At 36.0% G+C, this 6,268-nt stretch overlaps 1 non-coding gene across 1 annotated transcript; it reads right to left on the reverse strand.

The window, feature by feature from the left end:
- Nucleotides 1–1,914: 1,914 nt before the first annotated feature.
- On the reverse strand, nt 1,915–2,022 carry LOC129510032 (small nucleolar RNA U13). Its single transcript, XR_008664489.1, has one exon. It is a non-coding gene; the product is annotated as a small nucleolar RNA U13 (small nucleolar RNA).
- Between the last annotated feature and the right edge of the window lie 4,246 nt (nt 2,023–6,268).

Consider the following 6,268-nt stretch of genomic DNA (forward strand, 5'->3'; position numbering starts at 1 on the left):
CTAGGTTTAAATCTCAGCTTCTCACTGTATAAAGCTGAGAGTTATTTTACCTGTCTTGGCTAAAATTTATACACATATAAAACAGTTACAATCATATCTATCTTACAACATTGCTTTGAGGATTAAATGAAACAAAGTTTGTAAATAATTCTATACAATACTTGACACATAACGGATATTATTATCTTCATTACTTTTTGACACTTAAGCCTCTGGTCTGGTCAATATGTTATGCCAATAGAAAATCTTTTTAAAAGAGGGGAGGGGTGTGTGGGAGACACCAAGTCTGGAACCTGGAAACCACAGGGACAACAAACAGTCTTGGAAAGCAAGAGTAGGATAAGACCGACCAAGAGAAAGAGTTAGCCTGGTATTCATTAATAATTTTGAGGGAAAAGTATAATGGTCAAACTTTTGCTAACAAAAGAAACTAGGACATCATAAAAGGCAGAAAATGAGGCTGACTCAAGGAAGTACTTAAAGATTTTGTCACTAACTCAATAGATAATGGAAAGTTTTTACTTTCTTAAGCCTTGTCCCAGACATTTTACTTTCAAGGAAACATTAGTTTGCTTGTATGTAATGAATTACAACTTCAACAGAGTGATTGGGGAAAACATTGAAGAGCATTTGTTGGCCTACCCCAGCAAAACTGCCCTCCCACTAGTCTGTCAAACCCCTACAACAGGAAATCTTTTAAAGCAATGTTTTAGCTCTACCACTGACATCTACCTATAAACTAATGTGATGCTTGGCATGGAAGATTGTTTATTTGGGTGTGTAAAGTTTCTGGCTGTTAACTTGGAGAGAAAAGTTATTACTCTACTTCCCTTCAGGGACCATCCAAACACTTGTTTGACAGGGTAAATACCCATTAAACACAAAAGTAGGATTGAGCCAGACTTCTGCAAAACTAGTAGGTGAACTTGTCGCTGACACTTCCTTTCCACCTCTCCTGTCTGTGAGCCCCATCCCTTATCCCCAGTGGTCCCACTACTCAATCCAGGTAACTATCTGAACTCTTTTTGCCAGGACTTTCCTATATCTAATTGTCATCTGATGCCCTTTCTCCCTTTCCCTTATCCTTTCAAGCAGGTTATAGCTGATAAGTGTTCCCAAAAACATTTAGGCCTTAACTGATACTTAAGAATGTCATGCTGAAAGGTCTTCAGAACTTAAAGCAATAAAATCCAACTAACAAAATTTGAGGTTCCAGGACACCTGGGTGGCTCAGGGGTTGAGCATCTGCCTTTGGCCCAGGACATGATCCTGGAGTCCTGGGGTTGAGTCCCATATTGCGCTTCTTGCATGGAGCCTGCTTCTCCCTCTGCCTTTGTCTCTCCCTCTCTGTGTCATTCATGAATAAATAAATAAAATCTTTAAAAAAGAAATTGAGGTTCCATGATGGGTCTGAGGGAGATGTTTATAGACTCATACAAATTAATCACCCCATCAGTGACCATTTACTACCTTTACTTTCAAGGCTGACCTGGAAAGAAATAATCATTTCCTTAGAGACACTTAAAGAAGGAAATTATCATATATATATAATATATATTATACCATATATTTATAATGTATACAGTAAATATGTATATATGTGTAACTACATAGTGTATTTAGGGTAATGTGTCTATACATATATAGTACTTATATATAGTATATACTATATAAATATAGTATAATAGATAACATATATATTGATAGCATATATACACACAAAGTATGTACCACATGGATAGTGTATCTATATATATGATTTATAAATTACAGTATGTGTGTGTATATATATATTTATATTTATAGAAAAAGAAAATTATCATATATATATGTATATATATATATATATAAAATTTCAAGCACACTCAAGTGCTATAAGTTTTACTTTCTTTTTTTCCTTCCTTTTTTTCTTCATGTTAGACAGGTAATGTGCCAAGGTTGTAGCAAGATTTGAGGGAGGTACTGTCACCACACAACAGAATGAATATCCTATATCATCATGCTTATGAACTACAAATGAATCCAAGTCCTGTAAAGTTTTTAAAAATATTTAGGAAATTTATTTTGTAAGTCACACAACATTTACAAATGTTCCCATAATCATATTTTGGCTGGGTGCAGATTCACTCTACATTATGAATTAAGGATGTTTCTCCACTAACAGCTCATTTCTAACGAGAATCTTCCACAGTAATGTAGTTAGGCAGCCAGGTAACCTCCAGAGAGCAGGTTCTTAAATTCCCATGAATACAGTTCTAAGGCAGAGTTGCCAGAAACAGCAAGTCACAGATTCCATGACTCCCACCCTTTATTTTATACTGAAGAGTATAGGATACCTCACAAGATACACACATAGGCCAAAGACCCAAGGGATGATTGCAACTTGATAACAAGTTCAAATCATTTAAATCCAGCAAAGTAGATGCCCTGGTATGAAAAGATGCAGGATATGGAAAGATGGAGAATTGGGAAGAATTAAATCTAAAAAACAGAATATGAAGAGGAAAGTAAACCAGGCACTTAGAAGACCAAGGGGGAAAAGGTATAATTCAAATACTTCATGTATAACTATTATAACAAGATGACAGAGGGTATTTTTTAAAAGCCTTAAAGTAGAGACACTCAGTCCAAAACATCTGTGGAATTGGGAAAAAAAAAAAAAAGACCTTATTGCCAACATCTCCATTCTGCTTCCCTCCCTCTTCAGCACCAACAATGAGCAATACATTAAAAAGGTGTTTAGACTGTCAGTAAATATGATTGATTTTTTTCTACTCTGCTAAAAGCCTGCTACACGGTGGAACAAAAGCAAATGCTTTCCTCATATCCACGTCTGGGTTGAACTCTTACATTATTTTAACACCCATCAAGGGATAGGTTTTTCTCTCCATGGAGACAGGGAAAGCAATCTATGTCCACAAAAAAGCTTTTTGCCCTTTCATTGTCCCCCTTTCCCTCCAGATTCCAATGGAATTTCACTCAAGACTAGAAAACCTCACCATGGAAAATTAGTACAAATGGTCTATCTATTTACTGGACCAAAATGGGATGAAGAAACATAAAAGCCTGGATAATCTTAGAACCAAGTTCTGTAAGATGGGAACAAAGCTGGGTGGAGCTAATCAGTTCAGAATAAATGGGGCTACATTTAGTGTTCTGTTTTTCCATCCATCAAGCTGACAGTAGGAATCACCAAGATAGAAATGATCATTCATTACTGAACTAGGAAAAGAAAGGCAGAACTTGGAGCCATATGCCAAAATTGAGGATCAGGTATCTTTTAATTTAGTGTGGACTGCAGATGGTAAAGTTATTACTATTAAGTAGTTATATAATTGCTTACTTAGGGTTAAAGGTCACACTTCTAACTGTAACTTTGCCAGGAATAGAACTGCCAGAAAAGGCCATTTCTTATAGAAAAGACAAAAGGGCCAGATGTAATTATAGTTTTATAATGTAAATTCCATATTCAGATTTTATATTATACAACTTTGTATTATCCTCCATATCCATTAAATAACTGATAGTTTTTGAAGGCCTTAAGTTTAATATAAAAGATCTGTAACTAAATCTAAGCATCATCTCTCAAGGGCTTTTGTAAACACTATAGTCATTATTTCCAGTTCACATGGTGCAATTCATGGTTATAGCAATATTTTTACTGCTTTTCTAAGTCCCTCCGAAGTCAAACTGCATGGGATAAAAAGTAAGGAAGGAGTTACGTTGTCTTGCTCTAATTTAGTTTATTACTTTACTCTTAGAATGAAAAGTGGATATAAGGAGGCTCTTACCTGGAGATTTCCTGGGGTAGGCAAAATTTATGGTAGTGGTACCTTTTCTGTAACTGTTCTATGTTTTTTGAGACTGAAGAACATCTGGAAAAAAATGTAACTTCTGAGAGGAACAAAACTCCAGAAGGCATATGTGTGCCCTATGATCTAAGTGATTATCAGGATCTAGGTTTATTTCCAAGATGGAATGGCTAGAATTTGTTCTATTAGAGGTTATTGTTACTCTTCTATATCGCATATTAGATAAGTACAACTTGATCAGAACTCCTGCTACCTTAGGATTTTTGAGGGGAGGAAGAAAAAAGAAAATTATTAATCATCACGTCTGGAGTAGTTTAATAATTGAAGAAATAAAGAGCACCCAATGGGTAAGAAAAAAAGTTTGTTTGCTCTATCTATTCTCAAGTCCATAAGAAATAGATATTTTACTATCTTTGTGGGTTAAGAAGTGAGAAGCCAAGATTATTACTGCTCATATTCTGAGAATAATTAAGATTTTATAAATTCTAACAAGTCAACATAATATTGTGTTCCTCATATGAACTCGGGAAGGCAAGAAAACACTTCAGCTTTCCTCAACAAACCCAGGCCAAGGCAACCTGTCTTTCTTCTTAACTTCTATAACATCAACCACACTACAGTAGTCATTTGGCACATATATAGGCCACCATCTCTATCCCACTCACCTATACAAATATAGCACATATATTTGTGCTATATTTGACACAATAGTGTCAAGACACTATAGTGTGACTGCCACCTCCAAAGTTTCAGAAAGGGAAAGTAGAACACACATTTCCTCTAGTCTTGAATGCCTGAAAAATCTCAAGGGAAATGTTACCAGCCTCACCCCTACTGGGATGCTAAGAGTACAGCACAAGGTTACTGCACTATGTCTAATATTCCTCTTCCTGAACAAATGCTCCTTCCCTCTGCCAATTCAAAGGATCTTTTACCCAGTCTGGAAACAGGCCAAGAAACCTGTTTATTGGGATTCCTGGGTGGCGCAGCGGTTTGGCGCCTGCCTTTGGCCCAGGGCGCGATCCTGGAGACCCTGGATCGAATCCCACGTCAGGTTCCCGGTGCATGGAGCCTGCTTCTCCCTCTGCCTGTGTCTCTGCCTCTCTCTCTGTGTGTGTGTGTCTATCATAAATAAAAAAAGAAAGAAAGAAAGAAACCTGTTTATTATGTTGGCATCTCCTTCTCAAACAGTCTCTATCTTGCTCCACATGGAACTTTTTGAAGTTAGAAGCTACAAATCTGGCATGTGCTGTTTACGACACTACAGTAATAAGTGACCAAGCTGTAAATGCCAAATGGGGTATGACTGACAGCTAAACTAGGAGGATGAAAAAGAGTCCATTAATTAAACTCCACATTCCATCACACCACAGATAAGTGTATATTCATCATCAACTGCAATGCCGTGAACACAGTAAATGCCCAAGAAAGGCCTGTGATTCATGATTAATCAAAGTATTTTAGACATATTTTGTATTAAAGTTCATACTAGAGAGTTGTGATACCAATCTTTCCCAATAAAATACTGCTAACATCAGAAGTACATAGAAAGTTTCTACAGCAAGGGAAATAGTCCTTTAGAGACTTGTATTTTATTTGAACAATGCACACATACCCCAGTTTGACTATTGTGAAAACCAGAAATATCAACTACCCAAAGTAGATATTCTACTGAGTAACCTCGCTGAGATATGACTATATTCTAATTCCAAAGTGAATCTCCATGTATCCATCTATATATATACAGAAACAGGCCTCCTAGGGTATGAAGGAGGAATTTTCTCTATTAGTGCCATATTAAGACAAACAATCTCATGGTACCTTTAGCATGTCAATTTCCAATGCTCTAATTCCACATTCCTATTCCCCATAATCTAATAGAGATACTGAACCATATGTGCAACTTTGATCAGCTCTTCATATGGGCAGAAAAAATATTCATCAGCCCCCAAAAGATACAAATCAGCTTGTCCTTTATAAATATAAAAATTATTGAAAACAACAGTGCTTTTACGGTTAACCAAAGGAAAATATCTATCAAAGAGCAATCTATTTCTATAGAAGCCAGGTCAACTTTCTAAGTTTGAATGCAGCTCAGCAATATAAAAATTCTTGTCTGCATTCACAGAAATTGGCATTCTTTACTCACTGAAAGCCAATAGATAACATCTGGTAATGGATGAAATAAACCAATGATTTCTTCCCAGTCACAGGGCAGACACTCTCATAAATACTTTTTTGTTAATGGATTGTTTTACTTTTAGCTCTTCCTCCATGAAATGGTATACGCTATACATTATATTTTTTCTTTTAAATTAAATAAGACCCATGAACCAGAAAATTTTGGTGCACTATAAAGGTGTATGCAGAGAGAAAAAAAAGGTTTTCTGCTGTTAATTTGCAAATATTTTCTGATTTAATCATAAGCAGCATGGTTTGAGGCTCAGAACTAGTAT

This window comes from Nyctereutes procyonoides, unplaced genomic scaffold (assembly GCF_905146905.1).
Source record: "Nyctereutes procyonoides isolate TBG_1078 unplaced genomic scaffold, NYPRO_anot_genome, whole genome shotgun sequence".
In the NCBI taxonomy this organism is placed as follows: Eukaryota; Metazoa; Chordata; class Mammalia; order Carnivora; family Canidae; genus Nyctereutes; species Nyctereutes procyonoides.